Genomic DNA, 22036 nt, shown 5'->3' with positions numbered 1-22036 from the left:
AAAAAAATCCAAATATTTACATTCGTACCCTTTTGCTATGTACCTATAAATTCGTACCCAAACCATCACATAAGTATTGCTCAACATATGCTGTCTTTTATCTCAAAACGTTGTAATATTCGACCTAATTAGCGTGGATATTTATCAGTAATTGCCTTATAGCATGACCCTGAAGATATGAATATTGAATTCTGTAGTAGATACAATGATGCACATTTGTTGCAAATCAACCCTTTATTTGTCAAGTAAGAAAGGGTCAATATTATGATAAATTGCCAGGTCAGAGTTATAGGCCTTTGTTGTGGACCTCTGATATAATGTGAAGCTCATGATGATGCCCTAATATTAATGATAAATCACAAAAAGTAAAACAACATATAATTACTGTGTTTGTGTCTGTGTAATAGAAAAAAACAAAAAAAAAATCTTAATCTAAATTTTAATTTGAATATTAAAAACCATACACAAATACTTTTCTTTGTATGATTTAAATGTACATTATAGGAGTTGCTGCTTATATGGGTTCCCCGCCAGGATTTGAACCTGGATTTCCTCTCCATATGGAGAGGTGTGTTTGCTTACACTATGAGAATGTTCCCATTAACAGCAATATTAATTACAAGTATATGTCAACTTTATTAAATAATTACAAAAGTATTGATACAAGAAAGTCCAAATACATGTTTTTAAGCTTAATAAACACAATTCATTCTCCCTCTGCTTTTCAAGGCAGATGTCACTTCACTTGTGACATGTACCATAAGGGCTTGGGACCTTCTAGCTTTTATATAAGCAAAACACAAATGCATAAATCAGTGAGTAATACTCAATAAAAGCTAAGCAGCATTCAGAATGTTTTTTTCATCGTTACTTTGGTTGATGTTAACCCTTTTGTTGTTAATAGCCAAAAAACACTGTGTGAGAACATTATTTAGTCCAGATATTGAAAAATGTGATGTTTGTCTAACTGTTTATGTTTTAATTTATTCAGTTTTCTTTTTTCCATAGCCCTTCACCTTAAGGGCATATATCAACTCCTCATAAGTTTCAGAGGACTTAAAGGGACACCACCAATGTCCATAATACTGTTTATGTCCTCCTGTGTTCCTGTCCTCGAAACATTTATTGCAGCTGCGGTATGGCAGCTTCTTGTTGTACTGTCTCCGGAACTCCCCTGCCTGCTCAGCCTCCAGCTTCCTCTTCCTGTAGTGCTTGGTTGAGTACGGCAGGTGAGGTTCAGCTGGGGCTGAAATTGACGATGTCGGTGCCAGGTCAGGGGCAGGAGCAGTCACAAATTGCACAGTTGGTGCTGGTGCAACTGGCACAGGCACTTCTGGCTAGCACACTTCTGGTGGAAGAATTCTTCTTCGCACTCTGGTTAGCTCGCCTTTAGTGCTGCTCTGGATGGGGAACTTGTGTGGGTCAGTTGTTCCCATCTCCAAGGCAACTGGCCTTTTCATGGGCGCTGGCAGAGACTCGGGTGCTACCAGTGGAACCCTCTGAAGGGCGAGTCTCTGTTCAAGCAAGGTCCTCTCCCAGCGCTTTCCACGAGCACTGAACCTGAAATCAGACAAATACTAAATGAAAATGGCATTTCTTCAGAGAAACAATAATATGTTATTCTTGTGTTAATTGAGTATAATCTTTAAAAAAAATTGCATTCATAAATTAAGTGATAGATAAATTGACTATAAATGTTCATATAATATTATAATATGATGATAATATGTATGTATACATGTACTCGTCAATAAATACCTACCAAGCTGTCAAGGTGCGCTGGTTTATATCTGCCAGCTGAATGCGTGTGTCTTGAATCACACGCTGACTGTAATTACACGCTGACTGTTGAAGACCATCTCCCGAATTAAATTGTACTTTTCCAGTACAGTCCGCCACTGTGCCTGGGGAACGTCATCTTTGGTGGTGGAACCTGGAAGCAGCGCATAACTTGACCAGCAGGGCTTCCTGATACCTGAAACAGTCAGGCTACGTGGCTGGACCAAGGTGTGGGGCCAATGCACATCTGTACTTGTAAAAGAACATTGTTTATGTAATATGACTAATAACGTCGCACCAATAATAAAAACAAGAGCACCGCCTTGCAGGTGCAGACCGCTCATCTATTTTCTTGTTAAAGGTGAAGGGGCTCTCAATCAATTTCAATCACAAAGGAGGGAGGGGTGGAGTGAAGAGGGGTGTATAGTGTGGGGGCGTGGACATTTATTACATTATCTTCCAAAAATGCGGAAAAAAAAATGCAAAAAAAAAAAAAAAATCGGGGGGGGGGGGAGGGGGGGGGGTATTCTTGGGTGCGATGGTTGGGCGGTATTTCAAACATAAAATAATAAAAATATATATTTGTGTTTTTAACCGTTTCCCCAAAAAAATTTTTTTTGGGGGGGGGGGGGGGGTTGGGTGGGGATTCGGGTGGGGATTCGGGGGGGGGGGGGAGGACACGGGGGATGGTTTGGGTGGAGTCTATTGTGGTATGTCAGTAAGAGTAGTTTTGTCCAAGTATCAAATCTAATCATAAATAAAGAAGTTATAGCAAAATTTAATAATTTGACCTTGAGAGTCAAGGTCATTCAAAGGTCAAGATAAAATTCAACTTGCCAGGTACAGTAACCTCATGATAGCATGAAAGTATTTGACGTTTGAAAGCAATAGCCTTGATACTTTAGAAGTGGATCGAAACACAAAATTTAACCATATATTCAATGTTACTAAGTCAAATAAGGGCCATAATTCCGTAAAATGACAACCAGAGTTATGCAACTTGTCCATTTACTGTACCCTTATGATAGTTAGCGAGTGTTCCAAGTATGAAAGCAATATCTATGATAGTTTAGGGGTACAGTGGACCAAAGCACAAAACTTAACAAAATTTTCAATTTTCTAAGTATAAAGGGCCCATAATTCCGTCCAAATGCCAGTCAGAGTTACATAACTTTGCCTGCACAGTCCCCTTATGATAGTTAATAAGTGTTGCAAGTATGAAAGCAATAGCTTTGATACTGTAGGAATAAAGTGGACATAAACACAAAACTTAACCAAATTTTCAATTTTCCAAATATAAAAAGGGCACATAATTCTGTCAAAATGCCAGTCAGAGTTACATTACTTTGCCTGCTTAGTCCTCTTCTGATAGTTAGTAAGTTTTGCAAGTATAAAAGCAATAGCTTTGATACTTAAGGAATAAAATGGATCTAAACACAAAACTTAACCAAAATTTTCAATTTTCTAAGTATAAAAAGGGCACATAATTCTGTCAAAATGCTCGCCAGAGTTATCTAACTTTGCCTGCCCAGTCCCCTCATGATAGTAAGTAAGTGTACCAAGTTTGAATGCAATAGCATTGATACTTTCTGAGAAAAGTGGACCTAAACGCAAAACTTAACCGGACGCAGACGCCAAGGTGATGCCAATAGCTCATCATTTTTTTTTCAAAAAATAGATGAGCTAATAAAACAGTTTTAATTGGTTTTATATGTGTATATGGCTGCTTATTTGCTATTATATCCTGATGAAGTTGTTAGCTTAAAAATTGACAAATGGAACATGAAGTAATGTCATGTGATGTTGTCTAGTTTTCTTGCCTTTTGACACTCTGGACACCAGGAATCAACTGTATTCGGGATGTCTTTGGCGCCTTGAAGCGTCCTTTGATCAGCGGGGTCTGATGTCGGTCCTTATACTTTGTTGGTGACTGGTCGTAAGGAGACATCTTAGACCACAGCTTCATGATGTGGTCAGCTTCGGCATTGGTAATGGCCTTAGTTTCCTTGTCTTTCAAGTTAAACAAATACTCTGCAACGCCATCACATGACCATAACCTGGAACCCTGTCTGGTCCAACCGAATCCTGAAAGAACAGATACTCAGTTTAGAAATTTATTAATAAAAAAAAGAAGAGCATTAAAAATGAACAATATCATTATTTTGCACATTTCTCACAATTAAAAAATACCAATGTACATATAGACGTAACCATAAATACGCAAAGATGTCAACATAAATAGTGAGTAGGAGCGTTTCCATTATTAATCAACATGGTAATGTACAATTAAAATGAGTGCTAGTTTGAGGACAGAATGACTAGTTTATTAGAATACATAATTCATCAAAACCTACCACAGCTTGATCCTCAACTAGTTCAGAACTGGTAGCCATAACTGATGTAGCTGTAGCTGCTACTGAAGATGATGTTACTGTAGCTGCAGCAGATGACGATGTGATAGTAGCTACAGGTATTGTAACAGTAGCTGCTGTTACTGTTCCAATACAAACACCAGTTGCTGTAGGTGGGGTTTTGTGCTTAGCTTGACTTTTTCTTTGCACAACTTTCTTCATCTGCTCTGCATCCAAAGCATTCCCAAACAACTCTTCAAATAAGCAGAATAGTTTTGTTTAATTATGACATCTACTAAAAGGACTTCCCTAACATCACTTACTTCTGATTTAACAGTGGTGGTGGTGGTGGTGGTGCAGTAGTAGTAGTAGTAGTAGTAGTAGTAGTAGTAGTAGTAGTAGTAGTAGTAGTAGTAGTAGTAGTAGTAGTAGTAGTAGTAGTAGTAGTAGTAGTAAATATATTACAAGGGAGGCAAATGCCGTAACAATAAATTTAAACTTATTGCATTTGTTTCCCCTGTATATAAGAAAGATATAATAGTGTATTACCTTCCCTGTCCTGCTTATATTTATATTAATCAACAAAATTAAACATTAACACAATATTTAATAAACAAAATATACAAAAAATCTCATATTCTAATAATATTTTTACTGATCCACTGTATTTTACTAAAAGGATGATGTTTCATTGGACTGATAATTATAGATTTAGGATTACAGACCAGTTGCTTCAGTAATATTGCTCAGAGTGTGCCCTGTTGGCCGTGTATGCATTCTTGAGTAATCATTCAAAAACCATTTTACTATTTCGAGTCACCGTGACCTTGACCTTTGACCTAGTGACCTCAAACTCAATAGGGGTCATCTGCGAGTCATGATCAATGTACCTATGAAGTTTCATGATCCTAGGCCCAAGCGTTCTTGAGTTATCGTATGACAACCACCTGGTGGACGGACCGACCGACCGACCGACATGAGCAAAGCAATATAGCCCTCTTCTTCAAAGGGGGGCATAATAAGTATAATAATTAAATTATGAAAGTGTCAACTACTGAGTATGTTAGGTATTCTGTACACTCTACTACCTCAGTACCTGATTGAGACGGCCTGTTCTGCTGCATGAACTGCTTAGCCCTCTCACGACTCAAAGCAGGTAGGAATGAGTCCTCTATCTGGATGGTTGGATCATCATCATTCATGGCCCCGGGTTCCTCAAAGCCCTCATCCAAGAGGCTGGCATCAGACTCGGTCTCACTAACAGGGTCTTGAGCACCTAGAGGCTTACCAGTTTGGCTGTAGAGGTATTCAATACCTATCAGCTCTCCTGTAAACCAAAGAAGAACTTAAAACGCAATAAGAAATAATTTGATATAATGTTCAAAGTAAACTACTTCATTTAAAGCATATTTATTATATTAACATTAATAGTTATTTCAAGTCACAATTATGTTAACACTAGAAAAGATCGTTCATTAAATAAAATATATAGGAATAACTAATGTCCAGAAACATTATAATGGCTAGTATTTTATTTACAGCATATTAAATACAGGACAATACATAGAGCACAACATAAGGCATTAAAATTGTTAAAGCTGTGGTCACCACCTTGGAATCATGGTCAGTAGAAAACATAGGGGATTTAAACCGGTTTAAAGACGCGCCAAACCATCACAAGCAATGAAAAGGAATAAAATGCTCATAAAAATTATAGTTAAGCCGATTTACTCCACAATGTACAGCTGGTTTAATATATTAAACATGTCTGAGAATTTTGTGAAAGAAAAATAGCTTATAGAAATTCAAATTACCAGTGTATTTGTTTGGAGGCTGGAATGTAGGGAAAATATTCTTGTTGAAGAGCTCCTGACTCAGTCTGCTAGTGGCAGTCTTCAACCGTGCGTCATACAAAACAGTTTCCTTCTCAGTGCTAGTTGCAGCAATCTGTCTGTCTTCGTTCCAGCGCATCAGGCCCTCCAGCAGGTAAGTCTGGAAGTTGCTGGCGCTAGCACTGGTTCCTGCAGAACAATCACATATAAATTTCTAGATAAAGATTGTTACACTATTCTACAGAGTTATGTATTCAACAAGAGTGTATGTATTTAATATTACACGCACAAGTTTCTGGTATATTGTTCATATTTAAGGAGTAGTAACATGAAACAAATATGGTTTTATTCTGTATACATGTAACAATGTAGCTTTAAGGCTATAAAAGCGTTATATATATATATATTAATACCTTAAATACCAAACAGTAAAATAAAACTTACCAGGAATGAATCGCTGTAAGTGCAGATGGAAAGACTCTTAAGGAGGTAGATCCTCGCGCACAGCGATACACAGGCAACACCACACCCCCTTCTTCAGTGTGCCTGTCTGAGTGTAAAGCTGTACACCTTTAGGGTCCTGGAGGCACTCAACATGCACTGCTGCTGTTTCCAGAGCTCCCAGATACGCTCATGATGAAGCAGTGGTACACCCATGGTATCCCTTCCAGAGTCACCATCGAACAACTCCAAGACAGCCTGGATCCTCTCCGTGATGACCTCTGTGCTTTGAGTCATTCGACGACAGTGCAGGGACAACTCCTTCCGGTCTAGACGGGCTTGGATATCTGAGTCAGAGGGGTTTCGGATGTTGGAATGAATAAGTTCTTCCCGTTTTGCTGACTTAATGAGATTCAGGTCGACCCTGTCCCACTGGAAGATGGCGGCTGAAAGCTGACCAATGAATGTAGCGTACAGTCTGTGGTTGCCTTTTGTGGCCCCTACAGCAAGATGCCGCATGAAGTGCCACATGTCCAATCGCACGACAAGGTCAGGTCAAGCACTCCTGAAAATGTCCATCAGTGCGGACTTCCCGCAACAGTTGCTGTCCACATACAGCAGGACTGGCGGTAAAACACCAGCCTCTGAATAGTGTCTTATGATGCCTGACACCATCTCCTCGAGCCCACACCCTTCGATGGCTGTCATGACACTCATGAGTACCTGGCCATACTCATTACCCACGTAAGTGGACCACGCAGCTGTCCGAGCAGCTTCACCCGCCAGCTTCTTGGTTACTTGAAATTATTGTAAAATAATTGTAAAATACAATGGTAATTTTATTCAAAGGTTATTGTGTCTATTTTGAATAAGGCATTACAATTTATTTAAAAATTTCATTAATTGATATACTATTCTTAAATAGAACTTATGACGTTTTATGTAATTTGCAATCAACAAGTGTTGCTACTAAGTACTCAAAGTTATTATTTAACTATGGTCGAATAGTGATGAATTATGATTACACAGTTTTGATCAGTGAAACAAATTACTGTCTTAGCTATAATTTAAAGAGCATTCTTCAATATCTTCCATCCATTCATACCTTCTTAGTAGAGTCCATCTTTAATACCCGACCAAAGATGGATGTCACTGCCGCCTTGACCTCTTCCGACCGAGATAAAACCTCCTGCTGATAAACATGAAGAAACCACTGGTATGTTCGTAATGGGTAGTGTGGGGGGGTTCTTCGAAAGTTGTTGTCAAAATTAACTTAACTGCACAGACTTGCGGTACAAAGCACAGTCGCTCATGTACTGCAGTTGTTGCTTTGTCCAACGTAAATTGTGCAGCTCGGTGATCTGCTTCTGAGACTGTTACCTGAAAGAACATTTTAAATCTTCACATGTGTGTGGTTGGTTAATGTCAATTCTTTGTTTTATACAACAATAAGAAGAGTAGGATAGACATGGAGAAAGAGTTCCATCCAAAAACTTACACCATTTTATGGAGACTGAGTGACTAACTGATCGACAGACAGAGTGAATTCAGTTACACGTAATGTGAATTTCATTTGTGGACAATATATTAACATTTTTAGCTTAACACAGTCATGATTACCTAAGCTTCTCTGGGGCAACAAGTATATGACACGATTGCCACATGCGCTATGGTACATCATCTGTACTGGAAACAAAGACCAGGTAGCCGGGTCAAGCTGGTCCAATATGGCATCACTCCAGCCTATCTGATTCTTCTTGCACTTGATTCAGTGCAAATACTCAGTTGTAGAATGTAAAAAGAATCTATGTCCAGCACCATCCTGGTCAGCCGGTACAGACCCTGCTTGGTAAGATGGGTCACCCTGCAGAAGGGACAGGTCAGCGCCATCCTACATAACCGCTGTGGGATCCATAGGAACAGCTGATATCCGAAACATCTTTAAATCCACTGCTGGTCCACCTCTGGCACACAGGCTCGCCAGCTCTCGATGAAGGGAAATTCTGGAATTAAAGAACAGTGTCTGTGTAATATCTAATATTTACTTATTTTGAGTGTTTGGAATTTGCAGTGTCATGATTTGGGAGGAACAGGCACATAAGCTAAAACATCGATACTTGCAAGCCATTGTTCCAGTAATTGATTTCACATGAAAAATATGAGTTAAGAAATAATATTCTATTCTAGTTGAATAACCCACAGTAAGGAGTATAGATGCGTTTTATCAAATCACTTGTTGTTGAATAACCCACAGTAAGGAGTATAGATGCGTTTTATCAACTCACTCATGCTTTGCACTCGTGATTTAATTCCTACGCATCTATACTCCTTACTGTGGGTTATTCGACTACAAACCATCAAAGAAAAATATTATTTTGATTCTAACACCATTCTGATTGATCTGGTTCAAGCTTTTGGACGTGAACTATATTGTTTAATACTCCCCCCTTCTATGTACAAAGTTCACTATTTAGTGACGTCATTGAATTGCAGGGCTCCCGCTGCCGTTCGCCAGATTAGCCAATGGCGAAAATTTAGCAAATTCGGCGAATAAAATAATCGTTTGGCGAAAACGTCCGGCGAACGATTTTTGTCAGGAAAAAAATTGTTCAAAAGAAAAAATCGTTCGCCGGACGTTTTCGCCAAACGATTATTTTCTTGAGGTCACAACATACCAAAAGATTTCCTGCACAAATTCAATGTAAAAGCAATAACTTTAACAAAAAATAAAGTCAAACTTTTGCGCGTAGACACCCCCATAACCATACCTTTTCTTAAAGAGCATTCCAAGCCGCAATGATTTAAACAATAAAAAACATAGGTCATCCATTATGTAAGAAAGAACTCAATGCGAATCAGCGGTCACTGTTTTATGGCCATCTTTTTACCGGCATCTCTCCAGTTGATGATGGTTTCCCGCCAACTGTCAAAGTCTTATGTAGTCTCCAACCTAAAAGCAAAACAGGGAATTTGTAGTATACAACAATGTTTTTCCCTACCACATGAACACAGAAATATTAAAAAATAAAGTCATGGCAAGTGCCCGTACAGAGAATTGTGTCTTCAAATAAATTAAGATTTTGTTTTTAGAGGGTATAGCATTGAACACTAAAAGTATTTAGTGTATTGTAACCTATAAGAGAAATTTATTTTGACTGAAATGTGTTTTTCTTTCATATTATTATCTTCCCATCCATATTGCACCAATATATTAAGTTTGGCTGGATTAGCTGTCCATTTGGCCATTCTGTATCATTTTTTCACACGCGGGTGTTTCAGTCCGAAGAAGGCGATATTAGGCCTGTTAAAGCTTAACTGCCCTTTTAAGATTTAAAGCTGTTGTGTTCAATATCTGCAATAAAATACCAAAACAAACCAAATAGACATGCAAGTGGGGCTAATGTGTGGTGGGGAAAGAATGAATTTGTTAGATATTTTCCATCTAAGCAATTTTGATAATGTCTTTTTTGTGTGTTTTTTTTTAATCATCCCAAAAATGCCAATTTCAAAGCAAAAACAATCCAATTTCATCCAAGACAATAAACTAATTAGTCAAAATGAGAGATCAAAGATACTTTGAAGTGTAGAAATCAATAAGCTTCCAATAACTTGTTATTTCACACCAATAAAAGTGTAAAATCTTGAAAGCGCCTTGTCAATCGGTGCCCATTTATTTACCAGCCGCCAATGAAATATTCTAGCATATAATGTCATGGGTGCCTTTTAACTGCAGCAGATGGTCAATATGCATTGCCAGCTCTCATTTAGAGGTTCAAGACAATACAAATTTTCATATTTTGGACACAAAATAAGTACTTTAGGCTATTTTTATGGTGGCAATCTGGTCCAAATGGGAGTTTGTAACCAAACGAAAGAATACAATGCTCATTTGTGTGTGTGTGTGTGTGTGTGGGGGGGGGTTTAAGCTGGAAGGAAAAGTTGAATTGAACAAAATACACATATGTAGGCAAGCATTATAAGCTTAGCAATGATGTTCCATGTAGTAACAGGGGTAGAAAGGCAGTTCAGATCAAGGCAGTGTCCTGAAAGGGGTTTCTAGTACTTCTTTTGGGGACACAGCTTCCTGCAGAATTCTCAACACAACAAATATCGATGATTCATGTCACCTTTCTATGCAAAGAAAAACGAATAAGGACAATACTGTCATTAAATCACTGAATGAGAGAAGCATGTACCAAATAAAAAACAAAACAAGTTGCTGAAAGTGCCAAATTTTGTCAAAAAGATCCCTCTAAAGTAAATGATGAAGGGGACACTTGCTATAACAATCCTATGTTTAAGTAAGGCGCGACACCCTTTTAAGCCGGAACCATGAATATAAGCATATTGTGAGAAAACAATACCAAAAACAAGCTTATTGTAGGGTTACAAGTAGCAAATCAACTCAGCTGTACTGCATACATGCTCAGGAACAAGGATAAACCTGTTAAGTGCCAACTTCAGTTGCCAACAAAGCACGAGCTTTACATGTCAGGACGCGGAACTATCAATACAAACTGCAAGGAGAATTACATGACAGCAAGGGTGTGAGTGACCACAAACCTGATTATGACAGTCATTCACACCTAAAGCATCATACATATGCTTATTTGCTTGTTTACATGATAACAAAATGATATTATTACCTGTTTTGCCATCAACAACCCTTATCCAGTGGCCCTTGACTTAGTCGCAGACATTCCTTTACCTGAAAAAGTCAAAATACCCAATAGAAAAAGATAAAAAAATGAAACAAAAACATGCATTTATGTATTTTAAGTGTACTTTTATGAATAATATGAAGTGATAAAGCTTGCTAAATTCATGATTGTACTAAATATGAAGGCTGGCTCAGTTAAGCATCTGCTGCACTGTCCATACTGTAAAAATGCCTGACATTCCATGTCGGTGAAATGGGGCTCTGTTTGAATGTTCATGCTTTTCGCAAAAGCTTTAGTTGCCTTACTCGATCACGGAGTCCCTGGCGTTGAATTCTAACTTCATGTAACACATTAACGCGACACGGTCAACCAATATGCGGTTGAATTAAAGTCGGAAAGCAATTTAGCCCTTATTCCACTATATAAGGGTGGGGGGTCAACTTGAAAAACAACTATTCCAGGTCAAATAATCTGAATTCATGCATTTAATGCACTTATTTTCTTCCCTTTTGCTAAGAAATGACCAAAATTCTGCTTTCCCAGTCATATTTTGCACTGGCAGATGATATTTCATTTTTATCATAAGTTAGTTTAGGTCACAACATACCAAAAGATTTCTTGCACAAATTCAATGTAAAAGCAATAACTTTAACAAAAAATAAAGTCAAACTTTTGCGCGTAGACACCCCCATAACCATACCTTTTCTTAAAGTGCATTCCAAGCCGCAATGATTTAAACAATAAAAAACATAGGTCATCCATTATGTAAGAAAGAACTCAATGCGAATCAGCGGTCACTGTTTTATGGCCATCTTTTTACCGGCATCTCTCCAGTTGATGATGGTTTCCCGCCAACTGTCAAAGTCTTATGTAGTCTCCAACCTAAAAGCAAAACAGGGAATTTGTAGTATACAACAATGTTTTCCCTACCACATGAACACAGAAATATTAAAAAATAAAGTCATGGCAAGTGCCCGTACAGAGAATTGTGTCTTCAAATAAATTAAGATTTTGTTTTTAGAGGGTATAGCATTGAACACCAAAAGTATTTAGTGTATTGTAACCTTGACAAATGCCATCCCAGATAGTAAACTCTTTCAGCTGTAGACTGTGCTTTAATACATCGCTGTGTTATTGACCAGAAAAATTGATACGCAGTCTGCATTAACACTTGTCAGAACCAGATATCGAGACAAAGGAAACTGACTGGTGTGAAACAAAACCATGGTGTAACCGTTGATCTTATCGGCTTAAATAAACAATTACATCTGATTAAAGATTGCTGCCGAATTCAATCAATTTGAGTAAAAGCCGTTAGCGAATTATCAACTTAGTCACACAATGGCACGCGCTGTAACTAAACAAAACATGCCGATACATTTTCCACCAGCGTAATATTCTGGTAATATAATCATGAATGTAAGTCGCGGATCTGATCGACAGAACAGCCGAAAGTTATTTTTATGCGCGGAACTTTACATAAAATAGTACCCAAGAAAAATAATATTCATTGTATAAATCTTTGGTAAAACCGTGTTAGATTCGAAATAATTTGTGTACTTTATAGTTTGTTGTTGAATAACCCACTACCGGAAAATTAGATGCGTGGTTTCAAATGCTTCGCACTCGTGATTTAATCCCTACGCATCTAAACTATCACAGGTGGGTTATTTGACAACAAACTTGACCGTACACGAATTATTCCTTAATCATTTGGTTGAGTTATGGTCAGTAGCCAACCTACGCACAGACTTTTGTTTGGTTCAGTGCATGTTTGTAAGCTATTATCGAGTCGACAACTATTTAAAACATCGGTATAGACTTACACAGAATATTGACAACGATGAAAAAAAGTCTGATAAATCAGCACACGAAACAACATTGAAATAAAAATGATAAAACCAGTTGATAAAACTCGTATGTTTCGTTTAAAAAAAATGCCTAAGGGAATTTTACTTGTACATTTATTATACCACCTTCATGAATGGCAAAAATCGGTATACATTTTAACGTAATTTGTCATGAGGATTTCAGACATAAATTTTCGGATACCTTTTCCCCATTTTATATCAAGACCGTTTGATGTTGCGGGAAATATTATCCCTGATGATTATAGTTATAAACATATTAAAGCTTCCTTTTGCAGTTTCTTCTTTTACATCCCTGTAGACTAGATGGTTCTGAATGCTTTGCTAAAACTTTGGCTACAGTTTCTAAAATTTGGCTACAAAAAATCCATTTGGCTAAAATGTTGGCTACAGAATTTTTTGGGCTAGGGGGAGCCCTGAATTGTACAAACATATGACGTCGTTTTAATTCATAAATATTTGCGAATGACATCACTTTCATTGAGAACAACAATCGTAGAAACTAAATGATGTAACGTTTATTGATGCTACTGAAAAGCTGACATGCTATAAATGTTTCCTTAATTTTGATTTTTAACAAATAGATCTAACATTCTTTGCAGGCGTGGTTATGCCACTTATCACCAAATATACCATTTGTTGTTTTATTACACTTATATACATTCTACATTTATTACTTTTCTTTTAGAGCACATTTGAGCACGTGCATTTTACTGTAATATTTTATTCATTTATTTGGAACTATTTTCGAAACATTAAGCTCCGCCCATAATTTATTGCAGATATCCCACACTTGATTTCCTTCTTTGTCTATAGAAAACAAGTCGCGTTCCGTGTTAGAATTATCCATAAGTATCATTTTTCTCAATAACTTCTTTTGTAATTTATGCTGTTATCTAAATGAGAGAACCTATTGTTAATTAAAATAATTAATACCTGTTACTGTGGGCTTCATCTATTCTGTGAAGGCAGAAGGTTGCTCCACATCTAACAACCCTTAACAAGGCTCTCCAGGGGGCTTGGTTGTCCGCAAAGTGACCGTTGTGGCAGCTGGTGGCAGCTTAACTGTCTTGCCATGGCCCACATCTAGCGACTCTCTACAGGGCTCTCCAGGGGGGGTTGGTTGTCAATACAGACTGAGAGGCAGTGATGGTAGCTGGTGGTGGCTTGGTTGCAGGTTGCTGTTGTGCACTAGTTGGCACTAAAGAAAAACTCACTGAAGAAGCTCCAAACCATTAACAAGATATATTTGTAAATTATTTTGTCTATAAAATAATATATTTTAATCAATAGTTATTTTATTTATATAATGTATAATGTCTAAACCATTTAATTTAATAATTTGTTTTCAATAAACAACTTTTTGAATACAATTCAGTATTGTAATTTATACATCAAATTACAATAGAAGTAAAGACTTTTTACTTAACATTATATTTAATATAAAAAGAAATTTTGGCATTAAGGTTAAGAAATATTAATTCATTCCAGTTAGTGACACTTCAATGACATAAATAATTAGTGTGATTGTAGTGATGAATGATGAAAATAATTAAAAACTATGAAGAAGTAATAGCATATTAGAAATAAAATGAAAGGCTATCAATAAGCAATTAAAGGCAAGCAAAAAAAGCAAGAAAGAAAAGTGTTTTGTGAGGTTAAAAAATATATAAAGGTAAAAATCTGTTAAATAAAAAGGCGTGACAGAAAAACCTTGAAATTATGACTTGAGGTGAAACCGTTATTAAAAATAGAAACACAATGAGCAGGTAAAATTTATCAGTATAGCAGCTACGTGTTTATTACTAAGACAACAACCAACATCAGCTATCTATAGATATAGTAGAACAAAAAGCCAAAGATAATATAATTTCACAGAAAAGGTATCACAGACACCGGATATATAGTTTATTACCTCTTGTTGGATAAACATCAGCACCACTGTTCAAATAAATGACATTGAAAATGATTATTAATTATTGCAGAAATAGTTGTAAACAAGAGTTCCGCGGTCGGAGATGACCGCATTGAAGCCGGATTTTTGATTTAAATGACAGGAAAGTACCTTTCGTGTTTTTGTCAATGCAATACTTAAATTACTGAAATATTGTTCAAAGGTCAAAATGAAATGTAAGTACTTTTCAAGGCATGAGCAAACCTTGTGTTATGTTTTGAATGCATGCATATACATGAACAACAATAACATTTAAGGTCACAAATATGAACTTGAATTGACAATTAGGAAAGTTTGATCTCAATTTTTTTATTAGCAAATTAGTAACATATTGTTTGAAGTTTCCATCAATTTCATTATCAAATGTAAGAAAATAAACTTAGTCCAAGCATAAGAAAGTTATACCATGAAATAAGAATTTTAACATTTTTACATTCAAGGTCACGGTGACCTTGACCTTAAAATGACCAGTGGTCATCTACTAGTTCTGGCCAACCTTCATATCAAGTTTGAAGACTCTAGGTCTAAGCATACCAAAGTATTAACAACTTTAACATATTTACATCCAAGGTCACAGTGACCTCGACCTTCAAATGAATGACCTTGAAATGACCAGTGGTCATCTAAGTGTGCTTGCAAACCTTTACGTCAAGTTTGAGATTCTAGGTCCAAGCATACCAAAGTTACAACAATTTTAACATTTTAACATTTAAGTTCACAGTGACCTTGACCTTCAAATGAATGACATTGAAATGAATGACCTTGAAATGACCAGTGGTCATCTAAGTGTGCTTGCAAACCTTTACGTCAAGTTTGAGATTCTAGGTCCAAGCATACCAAAGTTATAACAATTTTAACATTTTAACATTGAAGGTCACAGTGACCTTGACCTTCAAATGAATGACATTGAAATGAGCAGTGGTGATCTTCTAGTACTGGCCAACCTTTATGTCAAGTTTGAAGACTCTAGGTACAAGCATACCAAAGTTATAACATGGAATAAGAACTTTAACATTTTTACCTACCAAAGTTATAAGAACTTTAACATTTTTACATTCAAGGTCACAGTGACCTTGACCTTAGAATGAATGACCTTGAAATGACCAGTGGTCATCTAAGTGTGCTTGCAAACCTTCATGTCAAGTTTGAAGACTCTATGTCCAAGCATACCAAAGTTATAACAATTTTAACATTTTAACATTTAAGGTCACAGTGACCTTGACCTTCAAATGAATGACATTGAAATGACCAGTGGTCATCTTCTAGTACTGGCCAATCTTTATTTCAAGTTTGAAGACTCTAGGTACAAGCATACCAAAGTTATAACATGAAATAAGAACTTTAACATTTTTACATTCAAGGTCACAGTGACCTTGACCTTCAAATGAATGACCTTGAAATGTCCAGTGGTTACTTACTAGTTCTGGCCAACCTTCATGTCAAGTTTCAAGACTCTAGGTCCAAGCATACCAAAGTTATAACAACTTTAACATTTTTACATTCAAGGTCACAGTGACCTTGACCTTCAAATGAATGACCTTGAAATGTCCAGTGGTTACTTACTAGTTCTGGCCAACCTTCATGTCAAGTTTCAAGACTCTAGGTCCAAGCATACCAAAGTTATAACAACTTTAACATTTTTATATTAAAGGTCACAGAGACCTTCACCTTCAAATAAATGACCTTGAAATGACCAGTGGTCATCTGTTAATCCTGGCCAACCTTCATGTCAAGTTTGAAGACTCTAGGTCCAAGCATACCAAAGTTATACCATGAAATAAGAACTTTAACATTTTTACATTCAAGGTCACAGTGACCTTGACCTTCAAATGAATGACCTTGAAATGACCAGTGGTTACTAACTAGTTATGGCCAACCTTCATGTCAAGTTTCAAGACTCTAGGTCCAAGCATACCAAAGTTATAACAACTTTAACATTTTTTATATTGAAGGTCACAGTGACCTTGACCTTCAAATGAATGACCTTGAAATGACCAGTGGTCATCTGTTAATCCTGGCCAACCTTCATGTCAAGTTTGAAGACTCTAGGTCCAAGCATACCAAAGTTATACCATGAAATAAGAACTTTAACATTTTCGAGCACGCCGCCACCCCGCCCGCCCGTCTGCCCCCCCGCCCGCCCGACAACATCAATCTTTAAGCCGAGATTTTTTCGAAAAAAATCCGGCTAAAAAAACAAATTACGAGTATCAACATATTTCTTCCACTTGAAAGTCATTTTGATTATGTAAAGAATACAGTAAATGTATTCAGTTTATTATTGCAAAATAGATTTAAGTATTTAAATAACTAGTTATTTTGCATTAGAAGTTAATGACCTTTTTTAGCAGCCTCCATCTGTTCAACCTCCCACACAAGCACATCATGGCTCATTTCCTTCCTGGGGGAAAACTTTGCGTGAGCAAGGTTTGGTCTCAGAGGTCGAAGGCGGGCAGACTGTTCCCGCAATTGCTTACCGGCCAAGTCAGCAGGCATCATGCTGAACAGCTCTGCCTTGGTGGTTGGAGTACTGGCAGTGGGTGTCGGCATTTTTTCCTTCTTTGCCTTGTGGTGCTCTACAGCCTCCTCGCCTTTAACAGTTAAAAAGTTATTTGGAGCCTTATATGCAATTACAACAACAACAGACCAACAAATCTAAAACAGAAACAACTACTGACTACCAAAAATACATAGTTACAAACTCAACATTGGAGTGTTTTGGCAAAAAAAATATTTCTGATAAAATAAGGAATGTGAAGTATATGCATTTACTCAAATGAGTCATGTGCATTTAAAAAAAATATTGAACCAAATTACACTTTAAATATTATCAAAACAAGCAAATTCGTAGAATTGATATCCCCCTCAACATATGCTTTGTTTGAGGATGGGTGCAAATCGTACGGATGAACATACTGACAGATGGACGGACGGAGGACAATAACTCAAAACTAAGACATAGGAAGGTTCTTGAGCCTTCAAAATTTATTTAGGTGAATTAATAAGTCGTGCGTTTTCCACAAAAACATTCAATGTTAAATTAAATCCGCCAAAGCACTTCCAAGATATGGCTCCGGACACAAAAGTGCCTATAGTAAAAAGCATTTTTTCAAGATACAAAGGGCCATAACTCTGGTTTTAACAGATGGTGTACAATGCCATTTGGCGTGAATCATCCTCTTATGCATATATATACTAATACGAAGTTTCAATGAAATACACCAAAGCACTTCCAAGATATGGCTCCGGACACAAAAGTGACGGACGGACAGCCGGACGGACAGCGCCGAAACAATATCCCTTCGCCTCTGGCGCGGGATATATACTTATACCAAGTTTCAATGAAATCCGCCAATGCACTTCCAAGATATGGCTCCGGACACAAAAGTGCCTATAGTAAAAAGCATTTTTTCAAGATACAAAGGGCCATAACTCTGGTTTTAACCGATGGTGTACAATGCCATTTGGCATGAATCATCCTCTTATGCATATATATATACTCATACGAAGTTTCAATGAAATACACCAAAGCACTTCCAAGATATGGCTCCGGACAAAAAAGTGACGGACGGACAGCCGGACGGACAGCGCAAAAACAATATCCCTCCGCCTCTGGCGCAGGATATATACTCATACCAAGTTTCAATGAAATCCGCCAATGCACTTTCAAGATATGGCTCCGGACACAAAACTGCCTATAGTAAAAAGCATTTTTTCAAGATACAAAGGGCCATAACTCAGTTTTTAACAGATGATATACAATGCCATTTGGCGTGCATCATCCTCTTATGCACATACATGCCAGAAATTTTCAGGTCCAAATCGGGACAGTCTATTAAAAATGTCGGAACATTTGACCAAAAAGCAGGACACCTAAAATGATCAATCATGCCACCACTTCTGAAGTCAGTTATCAGCTAATTACTTACAAAACCTCATAGTTTCTGGCAAATATTGATGATAAATGTGTTTAGAATTGCATGAACACAGACGTTCTCCATTTTCCGGAAGTAAACAAACATGTGCACTATGCAGATGAACCCAATTGCGACTAAGGCAACGTTCAACGGGATGTGCGCACATCAAGCACTGTTTTTATTCAACCAATCATTCATTAACTCTAACTTTAGATTGATGCAATATGTACAAATTATTTTCTGAAAATCAGCCAAAAACGAAAGTAAATTTATGTCTCTGGTATCGGTCAGCACTCGATTTGTTTGACATATAATACACTGAATACCGCGTAATTATAGTATCTTTGGACTTGATTTGGGCCATGAAATACAAAAGCAATCTGCTTAATGCACTACGATGCATCTATCCCTAGCAACGACCCTTATCATTAAAATACCCTGGTGTGAATGCCCGATAAAATCAATAATTTGCCGATATATCGCTGATAATGTGTCAAAAACAACACTGGATCACTCGACTAGTAGATATGGTTTATTAATAGGGGGCAATAAAGGGATTAGCGATGGTAATTAAAGCCAGACAGAGCTTGAATAGGGAATTTTATTGTGAACTTAAAGAGCGTATATCGTTTTGTTTGAATGTTTGGATAAATAGTGTTACATCGGGACACCGGGACAAACACCCCAAAAGCAGGACTGTCCCGCCAAGATCGGGACGTCTGGCATGTATGCTTATGCATATATATATACTCATACCAAGTTTCAATGAAATCCCCCAAAGCACTTCCAAGATATGGCTCCGGACACAAAAGTGCCTATGGTAAAAAGCATTTTTTCAAGATACAAAGGGCCATAACTCTGTTTTTAACAGATGGTGTACGATGCCATTTGGCGTGCATCATCCTCTTATGCATATATTTATATATATATATATATATATATATATATATATATATATATATATATATATATACTCATACCAAGTTTCAATGAAATCCGCCAAAGCACTTCCAAGATATGGCTTCGGACACAAAAGTGCCTATAGTAAAAAACATTTTTTCAAGATACAAAGGGCCATAACTCTGTTTTTAACAGATGGTGTACAATGCCATTTGGCGTGCATCATCCTCTTATGCATATATATACTCATACGAAGCTTCAATGAAATCTGCCAAAGCACTTCTAAGATACGGCTCCGGACACAAAAGTGCCGGACGGACGGACAAATCCGCCAAAGCACTTCCAAGATATTGCTTCGGACACAAAAGTGCCGGACGGACGGACAGCCGCACAATGCCAAAACAATATTCCTCCGCCTCTGGCGGGGGATAACAAACAATGCTTACACTATATGTCTTTACTCAGAAGAAAACATTAAAAATAACATTTACAAACTCATGTTCCAGATAGGTGGATGTAACAATAAAAAAATGAACAGCTAAATTTAATATTAGTCTCACACATGTATATAAAGCAAGTAATGAATCATTTCCTTATAAAAACTACCTTGTGGAAATGAGTTGACGTACTCCTTCAAGGCAAACTTGTTTGCCGACAAAGGAGTGTCTACCCGCACCTCCTTCCTCATGTCATACACAATATATGCACAAAATCCTAGGGCGTTTTCCACAACCCAGTGGAAAGTTAGATTATGTATCCTCTTCGTGGTATTGTGGACTCACGAAACAGCTTAAGCACAAGTTACAAATAGTCCAAAATAAAATGGTTTGTTTTATTAACAATTCCCATTGTAGGAAATCACTTGTTGTATCGCTTTTGAAGAACTTGGTTTATTGAACGTTGAGCAAAGATGCAAGCAACTTCAGCTTAACCACATCCATAAGATATTCTACAATAAATGTCCAAGCTATATGAAAGACAATTTTGTCAAATGTGCAGATGTCCATCAGTATGGGAAAAGATCCCGATTTAATTTTTATGTACCTCAAGTTGATGGCTTTACTAGTTCTTCATTTTACTACAATGGTATTACGGATTGGAATGCATTACCCGATAATATAAAGTCCATCGAATCTAAATTTACTTTTAAAAAACTTGTTAAGACACATCTATTAAATGATATGAAGGTAGACGAGAATTCGAGGTATTTTTACTTTTGGATTTGTTTTATTTTATGTAATTCATTATTTTTTATGTTATTTATTTGTGTCAGTGTATTATCATGTCAACTTTTGAAAGATTCACTAAATTTGTAGAAGAAATCATGTGTAGGATCATGTCGATTCTATATTAAGAACTGAAAAAACAATATATTTATAGTCACTTATTAGATCTGTTCGACTAAATCCAGGGACCCCGTTGGAAATAAGCTTTTTCATGTTTACATGTCTAAGCTTTACGGGTAATCCTGTGTATACATCATGTCGTCATCTTATTTGGATCTGTGATAAATGGCACCATTCATGTAATGCATGATTCTGAATATGATAATAATGCAATCTATACGTTATTTATTGCCTTGATTGCATTGAATTGTAAATTGCTTAACATGTATGCACAAACAAAACAAACAAAAAAAGTCTGTCCCCTATACTTTCCAAACTAGATTGTGTATAGCCCTAGGATATGCTGGCGGCTAGTGACATCGCCGCCCAATCTTCGCACGGCAGCTACCGCCTGATCCTAAACCCATACATGCCAGACGTCCCGATCTCGGCGGGACAGTCCTGCTTTTAGGCCCTTTGTCCTGGCGTCCCGATATTAGACGATTTGTCCGGACACAGGGCCCTCAATCTATCAAATCTGCCGCCGAATTTCGGCGGCAGTCCCCCACCTGAAAAATATACTGTTTTCCCCTTTTGGGGGGAAAAATTCCCCCTAAAAAAAAAAATGTTTGTTTTTGTCTTTGTTTGAAACGGTTTACAAAACAATTGTTTTATAAAATTAACTCTACGTCATTAATGAGTCTTTTACATTCAATGTTTAGTTCCAAAATTGCAGGATAATCCGATTGTGCAATAAACCAAAACCGCAACAAACAGTCCAATAAGTGATACCCATCCTGTCTAGTGTAATTGGGTGTAATTGTAATAAAAACAACGAGGTGCTATGCATGACAGTTTGACCCTACTCCAATTAAGCTAAAAACAACGAGGTGCTATGCATGACAGTTTGACCCTACTCCAAATGAGCCGTGACAATTGACAAGTAACAAACTGCGCATGGATACATTCTTAAAAAACATCGCAACAAACAGTAAAAGTGGTACCCAT

At 37.1% G+C, this 22036-nt stretch overlaps 1 long non-coding RNA gene across 1 annotated transcript; it reads right to left on the bottom strand.

Moving 5' to 3' along the window:
• Nucleotides 1-5233: 5233 nt before the first annotated feature.
• LOC127853721 (uncharacterized) lies at nucleotides 5234-14096 on the bottom strand. The gene is made up of 9 exons (XR_008036725.1): nucleotides 13869-14096; nucleotides 11885-11946; nucleotides 11050-11111; nucleotides 9292-9353; nucleotides 8024-8406; nucleotides 7509-7783; nucleotides 6407-7200; nucleotides 5945-6151; nucleotides 5234-5457 (listed from the first exon to the last, which is right to left on the bottom strand). It is a non-coding gene; the product is annotated as an uncharacterized LOC127853721 (long non-coding RNA).
• Between the last annotated feature and the right edge of the window lie 7940 nt (nucleotides 14097-22036).

This window comes from Dreissena polymorpha, chromosome 12 (genome assembly GCF_020536995.1).
Source record: "Dreissena polymorpha isolate Duluth1 chromosome 12, UMN_Dpol_1.0, whole genome shotgun sequence".
Lineage (NCBI taxonomy): Eukaryota > Metazoa > Mollusca > Bivalvia > Myida > Dreissenidae > Dreissena > Dreissena polymorpha.
Note: the sequence above shows the minus strand (reverse complement) of the source record. Positions and strands in the feature narration are given on the sequence as shown.